Source organism: Gopherus evgoodei, chromosome 12 (genome assembly GCF_007399415.2).
Source record: "Gopherus evgoodei ecotype Sinaloan lineage chromosome 12, rGopEvg1_v1.p, whole genome shotgun sequence".
Classification (NCBI taxonomy): domain Eukaryota; kingdom Metazoa; phylum Chordata; order Testudines; family Testudinidae; genus Gopherus; species Gopherus evgoodei.
In genome coordinates, this window is record NC_044333.1 from 4,608,250 (window position 1) to 4,634,536 (window position 26,287).

The following is a 26,287-nucleotide window of genomic DNA, read 5'->3' on the forward strand; positions in this document are numbered from 1 at the left end:
TTTTACTAAACTTACTTGATTAGAACAGCTAGAACATGTTTTCTTGAACTAGCAGTTTTATATAAGATCTCTCCCATTGATTTTTAAATAAAAGGGTATTTAATTACAAGAACTGCATGTTCCTTAGCGATAAAATTATTTTTGCTCACACACATTTAAAAAAAACAACTCAGTTTGCAGGTACAATAGATGAAAAATATAGCATGAGAAGCAGTTCCTATGGTATTTCTGGTTTAACATTTGCTTAAGTTACATAAAAGAAAAATGAGTTAATAACTAAATACAAATATGAAATCAAATGAAAATTTGTTACATTTCTCACCTTCAGCACTGTAAACAATTCCAGTTTGTATGTAACTATGTTTTGTAAAAAGTGGCCATGTGTAATCTCTCCATATATCTTGTTTTATATGTTCATTTTTCTGTTGCTGAAATATTTAATCAGACACTATCATGTTTCAGTTATATAACCTCTAATAATTTGATCAATGGTATTTTGCAAGCCCTTTACCAGCCAATATACTTGCATTCTAAAAGATGATCGCCATCGCCAATGTACCAATGCCCATTGATTTTCTTAGATGTTCTTGTCCTATTTATGGCTACATAGAGAGATATTATTTGTTGCTTGGGCTCCTTAAGAGTGTTCCTTTAATAGGTTTTTATTTCCCTATAAAGTAGAAACCTATGGAAATTAAGGCTCTTACCACATCCCTCTTTCTCTAAGTGCATCAGTACGTTGACATTTTATTGATAAATAAAATATTTTAAAATTAAAATAAGAACTGTCTATAGAGAGCTGAAACTTTACTGAGCACCAGATTTTGCAACTTTTAACTCATGCTGAGAATACCTTACTCCTTGAATATCCTCACTGACTCAGTGGCACTATGGGTAGAGTATTGCTCTACTCAATGCGTGAGTAAGGGTATCACAATCCGGCCCTTAGTGTCACTGTTAACGGAAATGCGAGACCATATTGAGTAGCACTGTTAACCCGATATTACTTCCTTCATTTCTTCTGCCCAATACCGCATTATACCTGCTATTGCAATGAACTGACTTCTTCACCATCTATCACTGACTTACATTTTAATGTGCTTTTGCTGACCAATTTACAGAACTCTTGTGGCTTTGTCTCTAATATTCCAACACACAAATGTGTATAAATTTCTGTTTGTCTAACCTAGGATTGCCACCTTTCTAATGGCTGGTAACCAGACTCTGAGGCCTCACCCCTTTCTCCTGCTCTTCCCCCAAAGCCCCACCCCTTTCTCCGCCAATTGCCTCCATTTAAAAAAACACAAAACAAAAAAACAGATGTCAGGGCTTGTCAAATGGCATCCAGACACACAAGCCAAAACCCAGACTGTCCAGGTGAAAACTGCACTGGTGGCGACCCTAAGTTAATTGGAACTATGTTTCCTTCTGTGTTTAGGAAACTTTTTTAAGGGACCACATTTCTCTTGTTCAGAGAGAGACAAAGAAGGGGGGGGGGGAAGGGGAGGAAGAGATAAAAGCTTTCTTCGATTATTCCTAAAACACCCTACAGAGGCCAGAGCAAGACTGTCCCTGATGACATTACAAAGAAGATACAAGAGCAAAGGTGTTTCTGCCATGTTAGAAAACTATTTCCAATATTCAGCTGTCATTTTCCTTTACTCTGGAACACACTGAACAATTCCTCTCTCTTCATGGAATTTACCTCCAGCAAACACAGATACTCGTATACAGTTACTATGTCCCCACATTTGCCAGGCATTTAGCCAATCCAGACATAATTAGTTCTTCTAATCTTTCCTGATAAAAATCAGTCCCTCCAGCTATTTAGTTAATGCCCTTCTTTGAATTTCCTCTGCCCAAACCTGTCTGTAGTATTTGAAGTGTTGTCTCACCAGAACTACACGAAAAGCAGCCCCCCCACTCCCCATTCCGAGACACCTACAGTCCAAGCTTGGCTTTGGGGGGACTGTTATATATCCCATTGCAAATTCACATCCAACATCGTGTCCACTCTTGACCTTTTTCAGAGTTACAAAGTCAAGTACATTTCTTCCTTTAAAACAGTATGGAAGGATTTATGTTTGCTTTTCTTTAAAAGCTCATTTTTGGAGAGCAACAGTCTCCTTTCTAAGCTGAAAATGGGGATGTCAAAGAGAATTGTTGACAGACCCTTAGCAATAGCAGGTCAAACAGGGGAACTGTCATGAAAAAATGTCTACAAACCCTTCTATGAGCAACAAAAAGCATTGTCCTTTTGGTAAGAGAGAAAGAGCAAAGCACCATTTATAGTGTTCCCTACACATCTTCCCCTCCTAGAAAAGCCACATTGTAAGTTAAACAGTAAATGAGACTGTAAAATTAAATGAGTCTCACTATTAACATAGCAATTTTTTTTACAAGTTGCTAGTGCTTAGTAAGCACTCTGGAGCAAAGCCTGGGCCTCCACATATGTTCATGCAGTGCCTGCTAAAATGAGGCCATAATCTGGCCTCTGGGTACTATATTTGGCTTTCTGACGCAAGTTAATCAGAGAAATAGCAAAGCAAGCCCAGCACCACTGAGCTTTTATTTTGCTTCAGGTGAATAAATGTTTATGGAGGCTATAAAAAGTTACCAAATATTTACCCAATGTGCTTGACATCTATTCATTGTTCTGTGTGCTGGTACTCGTATAGCGCCATACTCCTTGGCTTCTTTTTATTGGCAGATTGCAGAGCTCACCTGCAATTGGAATTCACTCCCAGTTAATAAGCATCTAACATGAAATGGAACCCTGTCAAACAAGTCTAGTACCAAAGGACTTTGAAGGACATTTATTATGTATATAAAGATTTCATTTCACTGATAGGAAACACTTTTCACTTTCATGCTTATTTAACTTTATCAGCTAATAATGCCTTCTACCCAAATGGCAGTTTTCTATGACTGTGAAGAATGCTAGTGCAACAATACACTTACATTTGGTGGGGTTGGGGCTAAAAAGCAAGCAGCAGCATGTGGTAGGAAGAATATCATAGCCTCCAGCAATTATGTAGAGACAGAGTCAAAACTACAGAGCATATGAAATGAGTCTACGAAGGCCTAAACTGCTTGACGTTAATATGATCCCAAACATACCACTTCATAAAATATTTAACTGCGGGCCCTTGCCACTCAAACTGAATTAACTGTTTTAACTCCTTTTAAGTTTTGACTTACTTTTTGTGTATTTCCTGTCCTGACAACTCTTAGAAATCACACAGTGGTTTCTAAGGAAGTAAACTGATACGACACAGACACTAGACCCTGTGACGAACTGGGAATGTTCTTAATGTTTTCTCTGAATACTGTGTTGGTGCCTCAGTGTCCCCATGGCAGTTCTTAAGTATCTGGCAGAGCAATGGCCAGTGCACCTAAATGCCTGACACTCTGTCTCCTAGCCACTGATGGCCTGGGCCCCTCCTCTGCAAAGGTGCCAGCTGAAGGTGTTGGAGACAAAGGGATCAGGTGACCTCCTGGCCCGGGAAAGGGGCTGAGCAGAGAGGAGGGGCTGGGAGGGGTTGTTAGTCTGGAGCTGGCTGGGGTCAAGGGTGGAGGGCAGACCTGGGGGTCTGGCTCACTGCCCCCCCAGAATGGACCCAGCCGAGGGGTCCGGTTCGCTGTATCTACAAGCTCTGTTTTAGACCCTGTTCCTGTCATCGAATAAACCTCTGTTTTACTGGCTGGCTGAGAGTCACGTCTGACTGCAAAGTGGGGGTGCAGGACCCGGTGGCTTCCCCAGGACCCCGCTGGGGTGGACTCGCTGTGGGAAGCGCACGGAGGGGCAGAGGATGCTGAATGCTCCAAGGAGAGACCCAGGAGGTGAAGACGTGTGAGCTTCTTGCCCTGAACAAGTCTGCTCCAAGGGAGAGGAGGCTCCCCAAAGTCCTGACTGGCTTGGTGGGGAGCAGTTCCAGAGCATCGCCCGGTGACTCCGTGACAACTGGTGGCAGCGGCGGGACGTACTGCACCCCGTGAATGGCGCTGCTTGCAGTAAGTGACTGGGGAGCAGTAAAACAAAGGAGGGATAATGAGGACCGGGCGTGCTGAAGGCTCAGAGAGGGACGGTTTCAGGGGGCGGTTAACCTCTGGGAGCGTGTGACCAGCGAGAAGGACTGTTGGAGTAACAGGGTCCCCCTGAGGACTGCAGCGAGCAGTCTCAGGGGCGGAGGAGCTTGCCGCTCGACCCTGGGAGAGAGAAGGATTTTTGCAGTAGCAGGGTTCCCCGGGGGATTGCAGGAACAGTCCCAGGGGCGGAGGAGTCTGCAGCTCGACCCTGGCAAGGAGGTGGTGATCACAAGAAGGGCTGGCACACCAGGGGTTCTTCCTGGAAACCATGGGGGAGCCAAGAGCACACAGGCCTGTGAGTCCAGAGCCACTTGGGAACGGTGAAGTGATGGCCTATCACCATCTCCTTGAGAAGGACATTGTGATCCTGTGCACAAAGAGAGGGTTACGCATGGGGAAATTCACCAAGGCACAGTTAATCGTGCAGTTGAAGGAGAAGCACCGCTCTGAGGAGCGGATTCCTGGCCCAGATGGGGCTACAAGAGGATCTGAGAGCAGCTGGAGCATCAGCCAGGCATCCCCGGGAGTCTGGTCCCCAATCAGACGAGGGTCTTCACGATTGGGTTCCCCATCAGGAGATTGGAGACGGATGGGATGGGAGCAGAGCCCGAGAGAGCGAGAGGACCATGAGAGAGAGCAAGAGCCCGAGGAAAAGCTGCAGGAGAAGCAGCAGCAGCGTGGACTGGTGATGGTGGAGCAGAGAGACATAGGGGGCTGCCCAGGGGTCAGTGGGGAAACACGCCTGCAGGGGCGAGACCCTGGGACAGAGAGAACTGTGGTGGTGCAGCCCCAGATGCTGAGGGACTGTGGGACCTGGGTGAAGTTCCCTGGGATGAAGCCCCTCGCCCTGTCTATGGCCCAGATCCCTGTGCAGACCCAGAAGGGGTCGGGCTGGCTGGTAGTTGGGGTTCTCCAGGATATCGGCTGGGAGGCCCTGTTGGGGGGTGACTGTCTCCCCATGGGACAGGATCCAGGCCCCGCTCCTGTAACGGCCGAGGGTTTGAATTCAAATCCAGGGAACCAATTGGCTAGGATGGAAATGGTCAGTGAAAATGCAAATAACCTGGCTGGCAGGGGGGAGGGGCTGCTGGGCTCAGGATACCTGCCTACCTGTAACCAGCCCCCTGTGGCTGAGTGGGAGGGAGAGATGCTCCCCGCCCCCCTGCACACCGGAGAGGGGGCTCACGCTGGCTCTGATGCTGTGACCAGAGCAGAGAGCTCGCTGCCTGTCCCCACTGGGACAGCAAGGGCAGCGCTGAGCACGGGGGGAGCTGAGACCCCAGCTGAGTGGGGGGACATCCAGGCAGGGCAGGTCGGCTGCCAACCAGGTTTGCCTGGTCCAGACGTGCTGCTGGGAAGTGATTACACAGCAGGGAGGGAGCTACCAGGGACAGGGCTCAGGGGGGCTGTGACCCCAGGCCCAGCCAGCGAGAGGGAACAGGTCCCACTCCCTGCCCCAGCTGCTGAATCCCAGACCGAGCTGCAGAGGGATCCCTCCTTGGAGAAGCTGAGGGAACTTGCTGGCCACAGCGCTGCAAACCCCCTTGGGGAAGGCTGCAGGGACAGAGTCCTGCCGGAGAAGGGATTCCTGTACCGGGAATGGGCTCCCCAAGGGGAAGTAGAACTGGGGGGAATCAGGAGGCAGCTGGTGGTGCCCCAGGAATCCACAGGGTTCTTCCCTTTCGAGCTGCTGGATGGGAGGAGAGTGAGGGGACCCCTGAACCTGAAGAGGGAGGATTGGATGAAGAAGGGGGAAGACCCCCGGGGGGATCTCTTCCCTGAGGTGGGAGCCAATCTCCCCATCAGGTATTCCCCATTCAGAGTCATTGGGAAAGCAGCCCAGAACCTGGAGAGAGAGGTCAGGGACATGCTGGCTTTAGATGGGATCCAGCCATTTTACAGCTCATGGGCCTCACCCATGGGGCTGATCCCCAAGCGAGACAGGATGATCTGGTTTTATGGGGGCTATCAGAAGCTTAAAGCCATCACAGTGTCCGATGCCGACCCCATGCCTAGGCCTGGGGAGATTCTAGACAATCTGAGGGGGATGGAGAACTTGGCCCTGGCAGACACTGATAACATGTGCATCTTTAGCCAGACCTGGGAGGAACAGGTGTCCCAGGTGAAGAGGGGGCTGGGCTGCCTCAAGGAGGTGGGACTGATGATAAAAGCTGGAAAGTGCAAGGGGGGACGGCAGAGATGTTGTGTCTGGGCCACAAGGTGGGAAGCAGCTGCCCAAGCCCAGAGCTGTCCAAGGCCAAGATGGGGGCTCTTAACCAAGGGAGCCCGAATCACAGACCAGAGTGCTGGGAAAAGACCCAATCCCAGCTTGAACCCCAGGGGTACTGGGGTGGCAAAGGGTGTGGGCTGCATAAACCTTCCCACATGTGGTCTGCAAGTGCCATCAAGCACACCCGACCTAAGGGAGGGCGTGAGACTGGACTGTCCTGGTGTAACTCACACCAAGGGATGAGAGAGATGCTGGGGCATGCATGGGAACGTTGGTGGGTTTGAACTTCCCCAGGTCACTGGCTGGAGTGACCTCGCTCAGTTTGGTCTCGAAGGGGGGAGAGATGTGACGAACTGGGAATGTTCTTAATGTTTTCTCTGAATACTGTGTTGGTGCCTCAGTGTCCCCATGGCAGTTCTTAAGTATCTGGCAGAGCAATGGCCAGTGCACCTAAATGCCTGACACTCTGTCTCCTAGCCACTGATGGCCTGGGCCCCTCCTCTGCAAAGGTGCCAGCTGAAGGTGTTGGAGACAAAGGGATCAGGTGACCTCCTGGCCCGGGAAAGGGGCTGAGCAGAGAGGAGGGGCTGGGAGGGGTTGTTAGTCTGGAGCTGGCTGGGGTCAAGGGTGGAGGGCAGACCTGGGGGTCTGGCTCACTGCCCCCCCAGAATGGACCCAGCCGAGGGGTCCGGTTCGCTGTATCTACAAGCTCTGTTTTAGACCCTGTTCCTGTCATCGAATAAACCTCTGTTTTACTGGCTGGCTGAGAGTCACGTCTGACTGCAAAGTGGGGGTGCAGGACCCGGTGGCTTCCCCAGGACCCCGCTGGGGTGGACTCGCTGTGGGAAGCGCACGGAGGGGCAGAGGATGCTGAATGCTCCAAGGAGAGACCCAGGAGGTGAAGACGTATGAGCTTCTTGCCCTGAACAAGTCTGCTCCAAGGGAGAGGAGGCTCCCCAAAGTCCTGACTGGCTTGGTGGGGAGCAGTTCCAGAGCATCGCCCGGTGACTCCGTGACAGACCCCAACATCAGTGAACAGTATTCTTGCCAGGAAGTTAAAAAAGTATGGATTGGATGAACGGACTATAAGGCTGGCTCGATCATCTGGCTCAACGGGTAGTGATCAACAGCTTGATGTCTAGTTGGCAGCCAGTTTCAATTGGCGTACCCCAGGGGTCGGTCCTGGGGCTGGTTTTGTTCAACATCTTCATCAATGATCTGGATGACAGGATGGATTGCACCCTCAGCAAGTTCACAGATGTCACTAAGCTGGGAGGAGAGGTAGGTAAGCTGGAGGGTAAGGACAGGGTCCAAAGTGACCTAGACAAATTGGAAGATTGGGCTAAAAGAAATCTGATGAGATTCAACAAAGACAAGTGCAGAGTCTTGCACTTAGCAGGGAACAATCCCATGCACTGCTACAGTTTTGCAGAAAAGGACCTGGGGATTACAGTGGATGAGAAGCTGGATATATGTCAGCAGTGTGCCCTTGTTGCCAAGACGGCCAACGGCACATTGGGCTGCATTAGTAAGAGCATTGCCGGCAGATCGAAGGAAGTGATTATTCCCCTCTATTTGGCACAGGTAAGGCCACATCTGGAGTTTTGTGTCCAGTTTTGGGCCTCTCACTAGAGAAAGCATGGGGACAAATTGGAGAGAGTCCAGCAGAGGGCAATGAAAATAATTAGGGGGCTGGAGCACATGACTTATGAGAAGAAACTGAGGGAACTAGGCTTATTTAGTATGCAGAAGAGAAGAGTGAGGGGGGATTTGATAGCAGCCTTCAACTACCTGAAAGGGTGTTCCAAAGAGGATGGAGCTCGGCTGTTCTCAGTGGTGGCAGATGACAGAACAAGGAGCAATGGTCTCAAGTTGCAGTGGGGGAGGTTTAGGTTGAATAGTAGGAAACACTATTTCACTAGGAGGGTGGTGAAGCACTGGAATGGGTTACCTAGGGAGGTGGTGGAATCTCCTTCCTTAGAGGTTTTTAAGGCCCAGTTTGACAAAGCCCTGGCTGGGATGATTTAGTTGGGGTTGGTCCTGTTTTGACTGGAGGGTTGGACTAGATGACCTCCTGAGATCTCTTCCAACCCTAATCGTCTATGATTCTATGAACACTCAGAAGGTGAAGAAACTTGCCCATACCAATATTTAGACATTTCCATCAATTCTTCATAGTGATAATCTACTTTCAAGTAGTCAGTCAACTAATTTTAGCTTCAGGAGACAGCAGCATTCCCTAAGGATCAAAATTGGGCAATCTGTTCACATGATGGGATCACTTTTCCCATCTGCACACGCTTCACTATTTAAACCAGAAGCATCAAAATTTTGCTAAGTTGAGGACCATGATGGGAGTAGGCCAAAATCATGAGAAATGCACCTGGACTCAAGTATTTCCAGGCATTTATTCAATATCTCAGAATTATATCTAAGATACCCACTCTTTCTAGAGGTCTGATGACACACAGACTTTATTCAAGAAAGGTCACATATCTGTAATGTTCTCAGTGTAGTGCTGTAGACTTCCACCTTCCTATATCACATGGCATTGCTGGAGATTTATAGTTCTGTAAATTACGATCTTAGCCACAAGGCACTATTATTATACACCATGCCTGCCTCAAAACAAATACCACACTCATCACACCTAACTGGTAATTTTTTTTTTTCCAATTTAGGTTAAACTAGTAAGGCCAGCTTCTCCTGTTATGTATCCATAGATAGCAATACCCTTGAAAAACTCCATTTACAGGTCATTAATCATCCTCTTTCTAAAGCCAAGTGTGGTCTACGGCTCAGAGTGACTCAGGGCTTGTCTACATCAGAAAGTTGCAGCGCTGGTGAGGGAGTTACAGCGCTGCAACTTTGAAGGTGTACACATCTGCAGGGCACCACCAGCGCTGCAACTCCCTGTTTGCAGCGCTGGCCGTACTCCCGTTTTGTCTCGGGTGTAGAGGATCCAGCGCTGGTGATCCAGCGCTGGTAATCCAATGTAGACAGTTACCAGCGCTTTTCTTGACCTCCGTGGAAGGAGGAAGCCTCTGGTAATCAAGCTGGTCTCCTTTCCCGGTTTGCTCTCTCGGTCCCGGAGCCACCCAGCAAACCGCAGGGAAGGAGACCTGCTTGCTCGGGGTTCCGGGACCGAGAGAGCAAACCGGGAAAGGAGACCAGCTTCGCCGCGGTTTGCTCTCTCGGTCCCGGAGCCAGCCAGCAAACCGCAGGGAAGGAGACCTGCTTGCTCGAGGTTCCGGGACCGAGAGAGCAAACCGGGAACGCCGCGGTTTGCTCTCTCGGTCCCGGAACCCCGAGCAAGCAGGTCTCCTTCCCTGCGGTTTGCTGGCTGGCTCCGGGACCGAGAGAGCAAACCGCGGCGTTCCCGGTTTGCTCTCTCGGTCCCGGAACCCCGAGCAAGCAGGTCTCCTTCCCTGCGGTTTGCTGGCTGGCTCCGGGACCGAGAGAGCAAACCGCGGCGTTCCCGGTTTGCTCTCTCGGTCCCGGAACCCCGAGCAAGCAGGTCTCCTTCCCTGCGGTTTGCTGGCTGGCTCCGGGACCGAGACAGCAAACCGCGGGGAAGCTGGTTTCCTTTCCCGGTTTGCTCTCTCGTCCCGGAACCCCCCTTGAAGCCGCCCAACAGCGCTGCAGTGTGGCCACATCTAACACCACTTGCAGCGCTGGTTGCTGTAAGTGTGGCCACTCTGCAGCGCTGGCCCTATACAGCTGTACTAATACAGCTGTAACAACCAGCGCTGCAAAATTTTAGATGTAGACATGGCCTCAGTAGCTCCAAAACATTCAAAGGCAGAAATGCCAGCGGATTTTGTTTTCCTTTAACATGAAGGTTATTTATGCTAAATATGAGATTTATTTTTATGAAAAAGTAACTCCAATATCTAATCCTAATAAAAACTACACTCAAAACAATTATCGACAGAAGTAGGGACAAAAGTCATCATGTTGATCAGAAGCAGATTAAGATTTATTGGAGCTCTGGGCACAAAGAACATTTTGGTCCTTCCAATATCATTTTGACTCCCCTGGGGGCCACCAGAAACAGAGGGGACGGAGGGCCAGGCCCTCCCCCCTTTTAACATGAGCATAAGCTCAGGCAGGTGCAGAGCAGCAATGGCATGGGTGTTGCCCCCTCAAACTGCAAACCTCAGGCCAGAGGCGACAGGAGGAGCGGTGCTGCATGTGGCTGCTGCCACAGACACAAAGCCCAGGTGGCAGCTGAGGCAGTCTGTCAGCAGGAGGGACCCAGCAGGGGCAGCCTGACAGCAAGGGCACTGAGCAAGCCCAGGTGGAGCGTGATGGCCACTGAGGCCAGGCCAGTAACAGTGGGAGCTGCACTGGAGGCTGCCTCCCTGCCACCTCCCAGTGGGGGCAGGGCCTCCTCTCCCTGCAGAACATGTCTGCAGGGAGGGGACAGGAGACCAGACCAGAGCCCCCGCCTCTGGGTCCAACCTGCAGCAGCATGCTCCAGGGGGCAGGGACACAGGCTGGGGGCTGCTCTCAGGCAACATAGCCCCCGCCCAAGGCAAGTGGAGGGACTGGGGCCACTACCTAGCTCCAGCTTGTGGCCTGGCCATGGAATGGTGCCTCAGGAGGAAGAGAAGCAACAGAGAGCAGTGCCACAGTTTCGGTTCCGGCACTGGTGGGGCCCCCCACTTCTACTCAGGTTCCAGTGCTCCTGCGGGGGCCCCCAGGCATGGGGCCCATGGGCTCGTGCATTAATCTGCCACTGCATTTGCTAAATACAGAATAACATACTACTGCCTTGATTCTGTGCCCCTCTTGCCTCTACAAGACTCACATCTACCCTTTAAGTTTTTTAGAGCATTTCTTTAGCCAAAGTGAGAGATCCAAAATGATACTCTGAGGTGTCTTACCCTTGCCCTATGATTGGCTTTTACCTTACAGTTTTTGCCCAAATTGAAGAAGAATGTCTAAGGCCTGGGCTGCTTATAAACTTACACCATTTAACAAACCACCAAAGCACTTTTATTACCCAAAGAGCATACACACAGGCTTGCGTTGAAATAACCACATTGGTTTTCATTCACCCTTTTTGTTTTCCAAGTGTGTTACTCTGAGCTGTTGAGAGGGCAGAGGAATTTTCTAGACACCCAGAGGTATGGAACTCGGGGCCGATTTTACCTGTTTGTCCCATGGGTTTCCTGTCTTTGAGCCTCTTGTCATGACACATATAGGAAAGTCAGGGGCGGGGTGATTCTAATGCTATCCTAGGCACAAGACCATCCTTAGGTATATGCAGCTGCGTAAGACACCATGAAATTTGGGGCCCCAGGCAGCTGCGTGCTGCATACGTGACAGCACCAGCCCTGGCGACCAGCCCCATCCCTCAGCCAATCCCCCCACGGGCCACGCCCACTGCAAGGGGCGGGGCAGGGCCATCCCTAGGGAGGCATGGGCTCCCGGACAACTCTCTCTGCCCCACCTCTTACCCTTCCCCCCGCTCCACCCCCGGGCTGCCCCCATTCCACCTCTTCCCCCAGTGACCCTGCACTCAACGGCAGCAGTGGAAAGCAGAGCAACCTCACCCCAGCGCGCTCTGCTCCGCCAGCTCCCAGCTGCAGCACTCTGCTTCCCACTGCTGGTGAGTGTGGGGAAAGGACAGCCCCCTGCACTCGCTGGCGGCGGGAAGCAGAGCAACGCGGCCCCAACCCACTCCACTTCCCTTGCCCCAACCCCAGCCCCAGCCCCGTCGCTATGGTTGGGGAAAGGACTGCTCCTGGCTCTCACTGGCGGCGAGAAGTGGAGTGCCGCAGCTGGGAGCTGCCAGAGTGGAGTGGGCTGAGGCTGGGCTGCTCCGCTTCTCTCCACTGCTGGTGAGTGGGGGGATCCCTTCCCCCAAGCCCCCTCTCCCTAGCGACATGGCTGGGGAGGGCGAGGGAAGGCTGCTCCCAGCCCCCCGCTAACCCCCCAGGCCACTCTGGGCCTACTGGGCCCCCAGAAGTGGCCCCCTACAGCTCCTGCCTCCCAGACCCTGGGAGGGGGAGGCCTGTCTGAGGACTATGCTATCATAGTCACAATTCAAGTCAGAGCTCTCAAAGGCAAACGGCCTGAACTCATGCTCTTCAGTTTTGATGGTCTCTGTACAGGGAGGTCCAGTGAAGTCAGTTCAGAAGCAGGTCTCACTGAGATTATTAGGAAGACCTGGCAGCAGGCCTCCTTGTCCTTCCTACCTTGGGAGCTGAAAGACTGGCAAACTGCACAATAACAGTACTGAGGATATCTGATTCTCCCAGTCAATACAGGCACTTCAAGTGTCCAGCCAAAGCTGGGACAGCTCCCTTGCACGAGAGGTAGTGTTTACATTTGACCAAGCCAGATGACACCATACCAAACGAGTGAATTCTAGCAACTAAAAGTTGCAATGGGCAACCGAACTCCTAAAATTACTAATTCGACTATAAAACTAACTGTAAAACTACTGGCTAACACTGTCAGTGGAGCTGGCGGTCTCTCCGTTTGTTGAGCTCCATCTCTAAGCCATGAGAGGAACTGAATGGTGGCAGGTGTGCAGAGCACAAGGACCAAAGAGTATATCCACACTCAACAAATACTGCTTGTCAAAAAGACTCCCATGATCTCTAGCACCGGAAGCCATGGTACAGCGGGGCTCCCGGGCAGCACCTGGGCTCCCACGTGGCAGCCCAGCTCCCAGCAAGGGCGCAGGGCACCCAGGCGGTAGTCATGACTCTGCCATGAAAGTGACAAGAATGACAGCCAACAGCTGATGTAAGTAACCCGCAGTGTCTACAGGGACATGCATCGCCCTAACTATTCCGACATAAGATCTATGTCTCTTGTGGAGGTGGAGTTATTATGTTGGCGTAGTAGGGCACTTAAATTGGGGGGGACAAGGCTTTAGTGCGTACACTGACATAATTATGTCGACCTCACACTGTAATGTAGACCAGGGCTAAGTGCAAACAAGTAAGGAGTTATAAAATTTGAAATAAAGCTATTTTGTTCTTTCTTACTTGCAAGATGTGTATTTTTGGAAGTTTAAATCTAAAGTAAAGGACCTGTTGGAGGAACAAAACTATTATTCCCCCCCATTTGCCATCATGTGACTTCAACACAGAGACACATCCAAAGCTGCACAGTGCTGCAGGAAACTTTCCCTTTCAAACTCACATTTTTACTGATATTTGGAGAGAGAGATAAGGTTACTCAACTACTCTCTGAAAAACATGCAGAGCCCCATGTTTTGATGAAGCTGTCTGACGGAAAGAACACATATCACAGGTAGCAGTTTATTAATCATTCTTGTAACACTGGCTATTTTGAGAATTACAAAGTGAGAGATTTTGGCCCCTAACAATTGCCTTTGGCTTTGGTTATGTTTTCTGTGAAAGACAGACATTCCTCAGACATTTGTATTCATAATCTGTGAAATTCAAAGCAATCCTGGAATATATTCTATACAATAACTCTAGCGTCTCTGCTACCTCTTTCAAAACTACTTTGGTTAATTTGAAAAGTGAGCCATTCAACTCCAGGGGCCCATTGTTGGCAAAGAACTCTTCAATTTTCTATTAGACAACTTATTAAGAGCTGGGGGAGGGAGTTCATTACACTTAAGAGGACATCTTAATGCCACGGAAGTTTTGATCACAAGACATAATCCTATGAATTAAAAGCATCTACAAATTTTACAGTAACGAAATGTGCAGAGAACAATGTATTTCATTAAACTACTGCATGTATATACTTTAAGCTTGAACAAAGGCAGAGATAAACAGCTTGAGCGGCATATGCTTGTGCGAACTGCTGTTGGGGGGACAGAGACTATACAGCGCCACTATGCCAATTTCATTTGTTCCAACTCCAAACTACACCTTCAGGTTTGGCTGCATGACTAATTACAGAGATACACACAGTATCCTTCATTCTGGATATACTGCTCTACAGTCTAAACTAATATCACACACATGCACAAAATATCCCAAACAATTATCCAGTGCCAGTCAAAGAAAAGGTCATGGAGCATGTTCTCGGGTTGTTCTCCCCAAGCCAGAATACCTTATTCCATAACATTTGCCTGGTGCCAATTTAGTCCTTGTTGTGTAATTGTGGATACTTCCCTGATATAGTTAATTGTTGCTGAACCAAAATGGAGGAAATATTGAATTAAACCTGAGGGGTAAAACTAAAATATTGTTCTCTGACAATTCAGCTTGTGTTTAAAATCTTTATGACAAGAAGACTAGACAGTTTTTGGTAGGATGATTTCAATAGCAAGAAATAAATTTTACTACATCTTCTACATACTTCCACTCACAAATATTTTGTTTTTAAATAACTACACCTTTCTGGCCAATGCTTGTCAGCATCAATATGCAAGTAAAGCACAGTTAAAACATTAAATTTCACAACTGACGAATTCATAATCTGAGTACTACAGTCATGTATAAAAACAAACAGAGGTGCAGTTATCCTGGATATCCATGTTCTTTTGCAAAAAGAACAGGAGTACTTGTGGCACCTTGACGACTAACAAATTTATTTCAGCATAAGCTTTTGTGGGCTACAGCTCACTTCTTCGGATGTGGGGAGCCCAGAGCCCTTAAAATCCCCCCCACAGCTCGATGCCCGGGCTGGGGCCGGGATTTAAAGGGCTCAGATCTCCTACGGCTGCGGGGAACCCAGAGCCCTTAAATCACCACACACACACCACCACCCTCCCACAGCTCCAGCAGCCAGGCTGGGGCTGGGATTTAAAGGGCCCAGAGCTCCTGCAGCTGCGGGGAGCCCACAGCCCTTTAAATCCCTCCCACAGCTTGGCACCCAGGCTGGAGCTGGGATTTAAAGGGCCCGGAACTCCGCGGCGGCCGGAGCCCCAAGCCCTTTAATTTGCCCCTGAGCCCCGGGGGCTCCCAGCCACCTCTGCAGCTTGGAGCCCTGGGTTCATTTAAAGGCCCTGGGGCTCCCAGCCACAGTCGGTGTCCCAGGGCCTTTAAATCTTGAGAGCCCAGCCTCTTCTGGTTGAGGCCACGCCCCCTCCCCCCTCAGGACTCCGGCAGTACCGGTAAGTCCTGTAAGGTACTTTCACCCCTGGTCACTCTAGACTAGAATGGATGGCCCCAAACTAAAATGGAAGTAAACTAGAACTTTATCAACTAAGAGTAGCTCCTTAGAGGAAAGAGTGATAAGAAGAACAGTGAGATAAAGTACAGTGCAATGAGAACAAGCAGTCAGACCTTTTTAACTAATGGAAGTGGTATTAAAATATTTGATTATTTATTATTTGTAATGCAGTAGCACCTAGAGGCCTAAGCTCCATTGTGTGGGGTACTGTAAAAACAATCTGCTTTGTAACTCTCCAGTGCTGTGGTTTTACAATCACATTTTTCTTTAAATCTCTCTCTTTTCCCTGTTGCGTAAAACAACACAAAGGAGCGAATGTGACTAAGGTCCTGAATCCTGCCAAGGCTTATGCACACGCTTAACTTCAAGCAAGTTTAGCACATGCTAAGTCTTTACAAGACTGCAACCTAACTGATAATGCAGAGGAAATCAAAACTTAATTTACACAAAAGGTTGTACAATGTAAAAAATAAAAACAAATTTTCCCTTCTAAACTTTCATAGTGTAAGTTTTATTTCTAATTATACTAGATTTTCTTTTAAGGAGGAGGAATGATTTTTTAATTGGACAGAGTTCCTTTAAATGTTAAGTCATGCTTGATGAGATTTCATTCTGCTGCTACTCTATGCTAAATTATGAATGGTCATTCAACACTGAACTGCGGACAAAAAAATATATCTTTTGGCTTTCTTTAGAACTACTGTATTCTTAGGATGTGAGAAGGGCCTATGATACTTAGCATTATTTGCCTTTAAATTGTTAAAAGTGTATAAAAAGAAAATTAAAATAGCTTACTCTGCCTTAAACAATTAAACCATTAGATCAGCAGCTGCCTAAATCTGCCTTAACCTCTCTCTTCTCAAAAGCATGGGAAAACACACTGACCTTGCGAGCATGCCCCAAAAGGTCAGACTTGGGCTTTGCTGGAGCAGGGGAGTAAAGCAAGCTTTAGAGCCCCCCTCTGAAATGTCCTCCAAGCAACATACTCCGTTAAAGACAGAGGATTTTCAGCTTGTATGCCTCAGCTGCTCTCAACTGTAGTTGTATCACACACAGGGAAGAGAGGTCTCACTGAGAGCTCAAACCATTTAAACAAATTTAAATCAAACCAAAACCTTGAATTACACCCAAAACCAAAACTAGGAGCCAGTGCAAAGGTAGGGTGCAGCTGTGATGCAATCCCTGTGGGAGATATCACTAAGTAAGAAGGCTGCCTCATTAGTTGACAAATTCCAAATCTTAAAATGCAGACCTACACTCAGAACATTCCAGCAATCCAATCTTAAAGTGATGAAGACCCCAGACATCTGAACAAAATAATCACAGATTTCTAGCCAGGTGCAGAAAGAACAAAGCCTGGAGCACAAAGAAGATTGCTAGGTTGCAAATTCATGTGACAAATAGCAAACTTATTTCTTTCCCCAACCAAAGAGGTTGAAATTACCTCCATTAATTCTTCCCATGCCTTCTTCCATTCCACAACCATTGCCTCCATTTTGTCTAGACTGAGTATCAATCTGCTCATTCTCAACCAAGTCTCAGTTAGGAAGTGGTTGAGTCACTCCATTTATTGGGTCAGCCTACCAAGAAATGCAGTAGATTCTCCATCACTTCAAATCTTTACATCAAGACTGGATGTCTTTCTAAAAGAGATACGCTCTATCTCCACTACAAGTTACCACATCCCATGCAGGGATCACCAGTTGAAGTTCTATGGTCTATACAACACAGATTAGACAAGACTGATCACAATGGCCAAGGCTTGTCCTTAAAAACGATGAATCTCTGAAACGCACTCAGATATTATTACACAAAGCTGATGACATTCTGGATCTAAGACTGAGCTGAACGTTCAAAGTCACAGGTAGGCCATTACGTCCATTAAGCATATGATTCAATATTAAATAAACAAGTTTATATCCCAAACATTATAGAGTTTCAGAAGAGAATTTGATATAGTCAACTCTGAATAGTAACATTTTAAAAATGAGTTTAAAGTATTTGCAGGTCCTATCCCTGCTCCTGAATGCCCCTGACAGTTTTGTGGGTTACAGTTAGATTCTCTCATTTTAAAAATTTCTCTCTCTCCTGAAAGATCCAAGAAAGCTACAGGGAAACTAACTATACACAAGGTGCTTCACACAAACAAAAGTTGATGAGAGAGATTCCTCCTCAAATTCTACTGTTATTGGTCATATCAAAGATTAGTGTAACAAATTAACATTTTGCATATTAAAGTGCTATTTCTAAACTGAAGATGTACTTGTAAATGCTTGCCTTCCCCCTCCCCACCAGTTCTGTAATAGCTATGTCATTATAGCGTAATACAGAGAACTTTTACAATCCCCCTGTGAGGCAAGTATTACTCCATTTTACGAGTTGGAAAAACTAAGACAGGGAGAAGTGAAATGACTTGTCAAAGTGGTGTGAGCCAGTACACAGATCCCTGTGCTGTGCTCAGACCACACCTCTTCATGGCGTGTACTGGGGCTTCAGAGCTTCACTCTGGGAGACTTTAGTACAAGAATAAAAAAAAACAAAAAACAAATAAATAAAAAGCTTAGGCATACTGAACATCCATTTTTCCTTCTGCAATTTGAGGCATCTGGCATGGTACCTTATTTAGTGAATTTCTGCCAGCTTGCTGCCCTGAACAAAAGGTTGCCTTTAGGTTTTCTCTATGATATTGCTATTTCAGACTTTTTGCACAGGTACAACTCAAAGCCTTTTAAAAAAAAGTTACATTTGCAGGCCCTCAACAAGAGGCAAGGTATTTGAGGTAGTGTTTTTTTGGTTCGGTTTTGTAATTAATTTAGTGCAGGGGGAATGTGTCAGATCGATATGATGGAGATTAAAATCTTGTGTCTATGCACAAAACCTACATCTCATGGATTAAAATTAACAGAAGGGCATACCATTCTCTCTCTCTCTCACCCACACACACCTCCCACAATTAATAACCTCTCTCAGTCTGGTGCTGATTCAATACTTCACCTCTCTACTAAGTAGAAACAAAGGGCCCAATTAGTGCCAATTGTCTAGGTGATTTATGTGCTTATTTTTATCCAATGTTTATTTCACACAGGTCAAACAGCTAGACAGGAATAACTTTTAGTCACCTCCAAACTGGACATAGGTTGTTTTTTCTTTTTTTTTTTTCTTTTTTGAAGTTTAATGTATCATAAACTATACTATATGAAGGACTGATAGTTATTACAACTCTGTATTGCTGTCTGAACAGTATATACTGTGTGCCTCAAGCACACTGCTTTACACTGCTGACTATACTGGTTCCAAGGGAGCCATTGCATATTTGCTCTATAATCTGCACTTTAAAAGAATGTTTGCTGATATTTCAGTAGGCAAATAAAACCTCAGTTATACAAGTCCTAACACAGGTACCCATACAACCTTACACTTTGCTTAGCCACTCCAGTATTCCCATTTCTGTGAATTACAAGCAGAATATGAGAGGAAGGCAGGCAGACATGGAGAGAAGTTTGCGGGGGGGGACACATTTGACTCTCCCAAGAGAAAAAATATGATCAAAATTGAAAGTGGCAGTTCGTTCTCTGAAAGTTGAATAAGGGGTTCAAATCCATCAAGTAATCAGGGGAGGCTGCTCATAAGGAAAAATAATCCACCTTATCAGTTTAAAAAAAAGACTCAAAATGGAGTATAAATTTGTGTACACCTATATCCTGAAATGACTACTTCTCAAATACTAGTGTCAGTCTTTTCAGAACATGGAAAAGGTACATTGGCTGCATATGGGTGAAGTCTGCATTTCTACTGTTCTTGCTGAACCTGTCCTACAGATAAGAGTCTTCAGTCTCCAAGGTTGTCAGAATGGCACCTTTCATCAGCATGGAACTCACATTTAATAAAATCATTAACATATAGCTTAACCTTTATCATGTTAACTATAGGACACAGAATGTGTTTTAATACAGCAAATACAAAGTTATACGTTTAGGAACAAGGAATACAAGCCATACCAACAGAATGGGGGACTGTAATCTGGAAAGCAGACTCTGAAAAGGTACTAGAGGTCACACCTGGCAAGCAACTGAACATGAGCTCCCAGTGCTATGCTGTGGCAAAAAGGGCTAATGTGATCCTTGGATGTATAAAAACAGGAGCAGCGAGGAGGAGCATGAAGCGGATTTTACCTCTGCATGTGGTATTGATGAGTCAGATACTGGAATACAGTGTCTAGCTCTGGTGTCCACATTTTTAAAAGAATGTTGAAAAACTGGAGAGGGTGCAGAAAAGACAAAAATGATTTGAGGATTGGAGAAAATGGCTTACTTACAGTGAGAGATTTAAAGAGCTTAATCAGTTTATGAAAAAAGAATGAGAAGTGACTTGATTACAGTGTGTAAGTATTTTCATAGGGAGAAAATCTCTCATACAAAAGGAGTCTTTAATCTAGCAGAGTAATGCATAAAAAGAACCAGTGGCCAGGAACTGACGCCTGACAAATTCAAATTAGAAATAAGGCATACATTTTTAATGATAAAAACAAAATACCACGCAAAGTGGTGGATTTTCCACATCTTGATGTCGTTAAACCAAAAATGTCTGCATCTCCTTCTGGAGGACAGGCTTTAGCCAAACACAAGCGATATACAGGAGGTTAGGCTAGAAGACCTAATGGTCCCTTCTGGCATTAACATTTTTGAATGAAAATCTTGGGGGGCGGGGGACTACTTGGATCTTGTGTATTTCTGTATTTCGTGGCTTGCCTCAGACGTCATAAACCTTATGAGACAGTCTAGGAGGACTATGCAGAGAAAGATTAATGGCAAGAGTCAAATATGAACTAAAGCTCACTCTAATATCATATTCAATAGGTTCTTATACCACAGTCATCTGAGTGCCTTCATTGAGCAGTAAGCAAGATTGCTACACAGCTATTGTGTTTGTTGTCTCACCCTCTCCCAGGGGAGAAGCATGTACAGTAAATTATCTTGGTTTGGTATACTTTCAGGTTGTTGGTTTTAATATACATGTTGCTATATATTTATGTCAGGGAAGGCAGGACCAAAGAAATGTGCGTGGCACACTTGAAGCAGAAGGTGGAGAGAGGCTCATCATGATCCACATTTCTCCGGTCCTTCCTCCTCACTTTACAAGCAACATTAAACATCAGATGCATTGTGGTTGTTTATCACGTAAATAGATTACTTTTGTATAAAATATGGTCTACGATGACACTGAATTTTAACTATCATGAAAAGAAAATACTCTTTGGTTCACTCTGCCACTATTATCCAGGAAAACCCATTTGTGCCTGAAGATAAAGTTTGTGTCATATCTTTGCACTTCTGCTGATCAAAAGATGTCCTTAAATAAATTCACCGTATCTATCAGTCTGGGAGCATGTGTAATTCCGTGGGCAAGTTAATGATAGAAAGGAAAGGGAGGTGTCATTGGAGTTGTAAAAATCGTAATTTCAATGGTATCATCCTCTGTGGCATGGCAAGTGGAGGGACTTGTTGCCTCCTCAGCTGCAGATCCTTCAGTTGATGGATATTTTGATAATACACCTCTGGAAATAGATCAGGTTAGCTATCATTCAAAAGCCTTTTCTCCCACAAACACAAGGTACAAAACATGACAAGTCTAGAACAATTATGTAAATATATGTTCAAGAAAATGTTTAAAAATCAACTTCTTAAAATTATACATTAACACAGTTTTAATAGGCAGTCCTCACAAAGTTAATACAGTATTGTCAGTCACAAGCCACCATTTATCAATTAATGCTCTGAACATCATACCTGATCAATTTTTTAATTATCAGAGGGGTAGTCGTGTTAGTCTGGATCTGTAAAAGCAGCAAAGAATCCTGCACCTTATAGACTAACAGACGTTTTGGAGCATTCTCATGCTCCAAAACGTCTGTTAGTCTATAAGGTGCCACAGGATTCTTTGCTGCTTTTACAATTTTTTAATGTTAGAAGTGACTATAAATGGAAGGCGTGCTTCAAGTTGATTTGCCAGGATCAGCAAAAATAGAAGACAGCCTGCATGGGTTGGTGGGATTTTTAAAAAAGTGGTGAAAATTATATGCTTTAGATGGCATTATGGGATGGGGAACAACTGCATGCTGGGAAGCCAACCCCTTGCTCACAGTCATCCCCGCACAACTCATTTCTGCCCCAATATCTATTCCAAACTTCCCAACACAGAGTGTGCTGGATGGTGATGTGTTGCACACTAGGATATCCCCCATGGTGAGTATAGGCAGCTTTGATGCAAGCAGCCAAGTAAGCACACTCACAAGCAATGTATACTAACAGATGGCTGGCTTTATGCCAACATAACTTGCATCAACCAAAGTTTGTAGTATAGACATGGTCTGCAGACAGACAGGAATAATTCCCAACTGAAGTGCTTTGACAGAACTGTTTTAAGCACAAACTATCCACTGCAAACACATTAGCCATACTGAGTTGTATTCTGAACCATGAAGCTTTGTCCTGAGTCCCTACTAGTGCTGCTCTGAACTACTTCGGTTAATAATCTGTGATACAGTTCCCTCCAGGTATCTATCCCACAGTTTACTGCACAGCTCCCAGAAGCAGCAGACTCAGATTCTGAAAGACTCTGGTACACTATGAGACAATAGTGGGAGAGTATCTGAACAATTTCAGTTCCATTCCCACTGGCAATAGATGCATGCAGGCTGAACTGGTTCGGACTAAATCAGGTTTGCTTTCAGCAACTCTAAATACTGGGTTGAAAAGTTTGGGGCCCTGGAGATATTCCAGCTGGAAGTAGAAATGGATGGAGTCTGATATTTTATTTGATGCAATCTTGTTTATTTGCAAAGAATGTACAAAGTCCTGTGTCTCTGAATGCAGAAGGAACCAAGAACAAAAGGATTATTTTCTGAGCTTACACAGCCAGCAAGGCTCTTTATTTAGCCAATACCAGACCCCAAAGCTCTCTTTCAAGCTTTTTCCAGGGTCAAACTTTGCTTACATGCTCCTGATTGGCTTTCTTGCCTGGCCTCTCCCTCTCTCTTTGTTCTTGTAGGGTCTCAATTTGTGTGCGTGATCTCTCTTCCCACGCAAACACACCCCTACCCAACACAATAGTCAGCCAAAAGTCCTGGGTGGTTTCAGACACACCTTTTGCTTTAGGTGTAGCTTATGCTTAGTTATGTTAACAGAATTCACACCTATCAACGTCAATGTGGTCAGGATTTCACCCAGCTCATAACAGTACTGATCCAAAAGATATTGTGTATGCGTGTAAACAGTTTGAGCACTTTTACACGCAGATGCAAGAGATGTTACAAGTTTGCTAGGGGGCACCACATAGCTCTTCCGAGAGTAAATTTTGTCTTGTGTAGAAAAGATATTTAATCTCAAAATACTTTACAAATAATCTACAAAGTGCCCGTGAGTTGATATAAACCCCATTTTACCAATGGGGAAACTGAGACTTGCCTAAAGTCACAAAGGAAGTCTGTGGTGCAGCCACTACAAACACCCAGTCAGTCCTGTGCTTTAGCTGAGGGCTTGTCTGCACTACCCAGCTTTAAGCAACAAGGCTGTGTCGACACAGCTTTGTCAGCAGGAGCCGCGTTCACACTGCTGCTTGCATTGGCAAAACTTTTGTCTTTCGCCGGGGGGGGGGGCGTGAGCTTTCTTAAATTTTGTCGGTTGCAGTGTAGACAAACCCTAAAAGGAACATTTTGAATGATGGTGAATCAGTGGCTACCAATTAATGCAAGAGCAGATATGTAACACTACTGACCTTGTCCCTCATCTGCTTCTATGCTTCTTACTTATGGGCTGTTCTCCTAGCATAGCAAATTCTTACACATTTCAGTACAGAGCTCATCTGCTCTGCTCTCATGGGCAGAAGGGAAAAGAAGAGAGGCAACACAAAGGATATGCAAGTACAAAGGCTTCAAGACTAGATTATTAACCACTAAAAGTCCATATTTGTCAATCACTACCACACAACAATGGCAGAGACCTATTCTACAGGGACAAACTAGAGCACAACACATGTAACTGGGAGCAACTGTTGACAAACGCACACTTTTCCCAGCCATCACTAGATGATTTGCTAGTGTGTTTCTGTGGCCCCAAATGCCATCAGATATGCCAGACAAAGCTGCTTAAAGGTCATTGTGACATTACTGCTCAAAGCTCAATCTAGTTCCCTGCAGGAATTAAATGTCAAGACACACAAACCCCACTCCCCAGAGCTGGTGCCACCAAGGGGCTGCAAGGGATCCTGGACAAGCAGTGATGTGACCCAAGCCAGAAGAGTGGGGCTGAGCAGAGCATGAAATCAGTGCAACCCGTCCCACAGCCATAGGGATGTGGGAGGAACCCCCACCCCCAACCCACACTCCCCACTCCTCGCTCAGCACCCTCGCCCACAGCACCCCCAGCTCCACACTCCCCTCCCGCCTCCCCAGTTCCAGGAACCCACCCCCACAGCTCCAAGCACCCCTCCCCCTGAGCACCCCCACTCCTCCCACCCCACCCCCACAGCTCCAAGCACCCCTCCCCTGAGCACCCCCACTCCCCCCACCCTTCCCCGCAGCACCCCCAGAGCTCCAGACACCCCTCCCCCGCAGCACCCCCATCCCAGCTCCAAGCACCCCTCCCCTGAGCACCCCCACTCCCCCCACCCCACCGCTCCAAGCACCCCTCCCCCACAGCACCCCCACTCCCCTCCCCGTAGCACCCCCACAGCTCGACACCCCTCCCCCGTGGCACCCCCATCCCAGCTCCAAGCACCCCCTAGACCCCCAGATCCACCCGCTCCCCCCCCGCAGCACCCCCAGCCCCACACTCCCCAGTTCCAGGCACCCACCCCCACAGCACCCCCAGCCCCACGCCCCCCTCCCCTGGCTCCTCCCATAACGCCCCCAGCCCCACGCCCCGCCGGGCGCGTCTCTCACCTGCGGGCCGGAGGCGGCACCTGGCGCGGCGCTGGGGCCGGGAAGTGCAGCGGCCCCGTCTCGCCCCCGGGCGCATCCTCCTGGCGGGCAGGCGGGGCGGGGCGGGGCGCGCTCCCGCGAGGCAGAGAAGCAGGGGAGCGCGCGCTCCCGCGGCGCTGCGGTGAGTCCTGGGCGCGGCCCCTTTGGCAGCACACGGTGCAGCGCGCGCCGCCCAGGCTGCGCGGGAGACAGTCCGCCCACCCCGGCAGTTCGTGCGCATGCGCGGAAGGGAGGGGCTCTTCCAAGCCTTAAAGGAGCCGCTTCGAATTTTACAGCCCCTGTGCTAGGCAGCAGGGGGCGCCCGCGGGCGGGTTACAGTAGGAGTGGGGGGACCAGGGCCAGACCCACGGGCTGGCACCAGCGCAGCCCCCTGCCCTGCCCTGCACAGAGCACAGTGACCCCGCAGCCAGGACGTGCAGCCTCCCAGGCCCCTGCTGGGCTCCACCCACCAGTGCCCGGCACCGACCCCAGAGACCGCATCACCCGCCCCTGCCTGGCATCAACCCCAGGGACCACGCCACCCGCCCCTGCCTGGCACCACCCCCACCCGGCACTGACCCCCTCATTCCCACCCCTGCTCTTCCCTTCCCTTCCTGGCACCGATCCCAGGGACCACGCCACCCGCCCCTGCCCAGCACCGGCCCCAGGGACCGCACCACCCGCCCCTGCCCAGCACCGGCCCCAGGGACCGCACCACCCGCCCTTGCCTGGCACCACCCCCACCCGGCACTGACCCCCTCATTCCCACTCCTGCCCTTCCCTTCCCTTCCTGGCACTGACCCCAGGGACCGCCCCCAACCGGCACTGACCCCCTCATTCCCACCCCTGCCCTTCCCTTCCCTTCCCTTCCTGGCACTGACCCCAGGGACCGCCCCCAACCGGCACTGACCCCCTCATTCCCACCCCTGCCCTTCCCTTCCCTTCCTGGCACTGACCCCAGGGACCGCCCCCAACCGGCACTGACCCCCTCATTCCCACTCCTGCCCTTCCCTTCCCTTCCTGGCACTGACCCCAGGGACCGCCCCCAACCGGCACTGACCCCCTCATTCCCACCCCTGCCCTTCCCTTCCTGGCACTGACCCCAGGGACCGCCCCCAACTGGCACTGACCCCCTCATTCACACCCCTGCCCTTCCCTTCCTGGCACCGACCCCAGGGACCGCACCACTCACCCCTGCCCAGCACCGACCCCAGGGACAGCGCCACCCGCCCTTGCCCAGCATCGACCCCAGGGACCGCCCCCACCCGGCACTGACCCCCTCATTCACACCCCTGCCATTCCCTTCCCTTGCCTTCCCCACCTGGCACTGACTTAAGGGACCGCTCCCTCAGCCCATCCCTCAGCCTGATGCTGACAACAGGGACAACCCCCATACAAACACCCACCTCGCTGCCTCACCCCTCACCGCACCTCACTGCCCTCCCGCAGCACCCCCACACTGCCACCACACTCTGCCACAGCGCCAACATACCCCACACACCCTGCCTCACCTCCCACCGCACCTCAATGCCCTCCCGCAGCACCCCCACACCGCCACCACACTCTGCCACAGCGCCAACATACCCCACACACCCTGCTTCATCCCCACCGCACCTCAGTGCCCTCCCACAACACCCCCACACTGCCACCACACTCTGCCACAGCGCCAACATACCCCACACACCCTGCTTCACCCCCACCGCACCTCAATGCCCTCCCGCAACACCCCCACACCGCCACCACACTCTGCCACAGCGCCAACATACCCCCCACACCCTGCCTCACTCCCCACCACACCTCAATGCCCTCCCGCAGCACCCCCACACCACCACCACACTCTGCCACAGCACCAACATACCCCACACACCCTGCTTCATCCCCACCGCACCTCAATG

The 26,287-nt window shown here is 48.7% G+C and overlaps 1 protein-coding gene across 5 annotated transcripts in view; it reads right to left on the minus strand.

The window, feature by feature from the left end:
- The window catches only part of GFOD2 (glucose-fructose oxidoreductase domain containing 2), a 60,642-nt gene extending 36,185 nt beyond the window's left edge, over nt 1-24,457 (minus strand). The window contains exons 1-3 of one of the 5 annotated variants that reach the window (XM_030581870.1): nt 24,375-24,436; nt 2,629-2,724; nt 323-428 (exon numbers count right to left, since the gene is read on the minus strand). The gene's annotated coding sequence lies outside the window, so the exon portion shown is untranslated. Of the gene's footprint in view, nt 1-322; nt 429-2,628; nt 2,725-24,374 lie in introns of all 5 variants that reach the window. The other 4 variants (XM_030581871.1, XM_030581872.1, XM_030581869.1 and 1 more) reach the window with 4 other exon arrangements.
- Between the last annotated feature and the right edge of the window lie 1,830 nt (nt 24,458-26,287).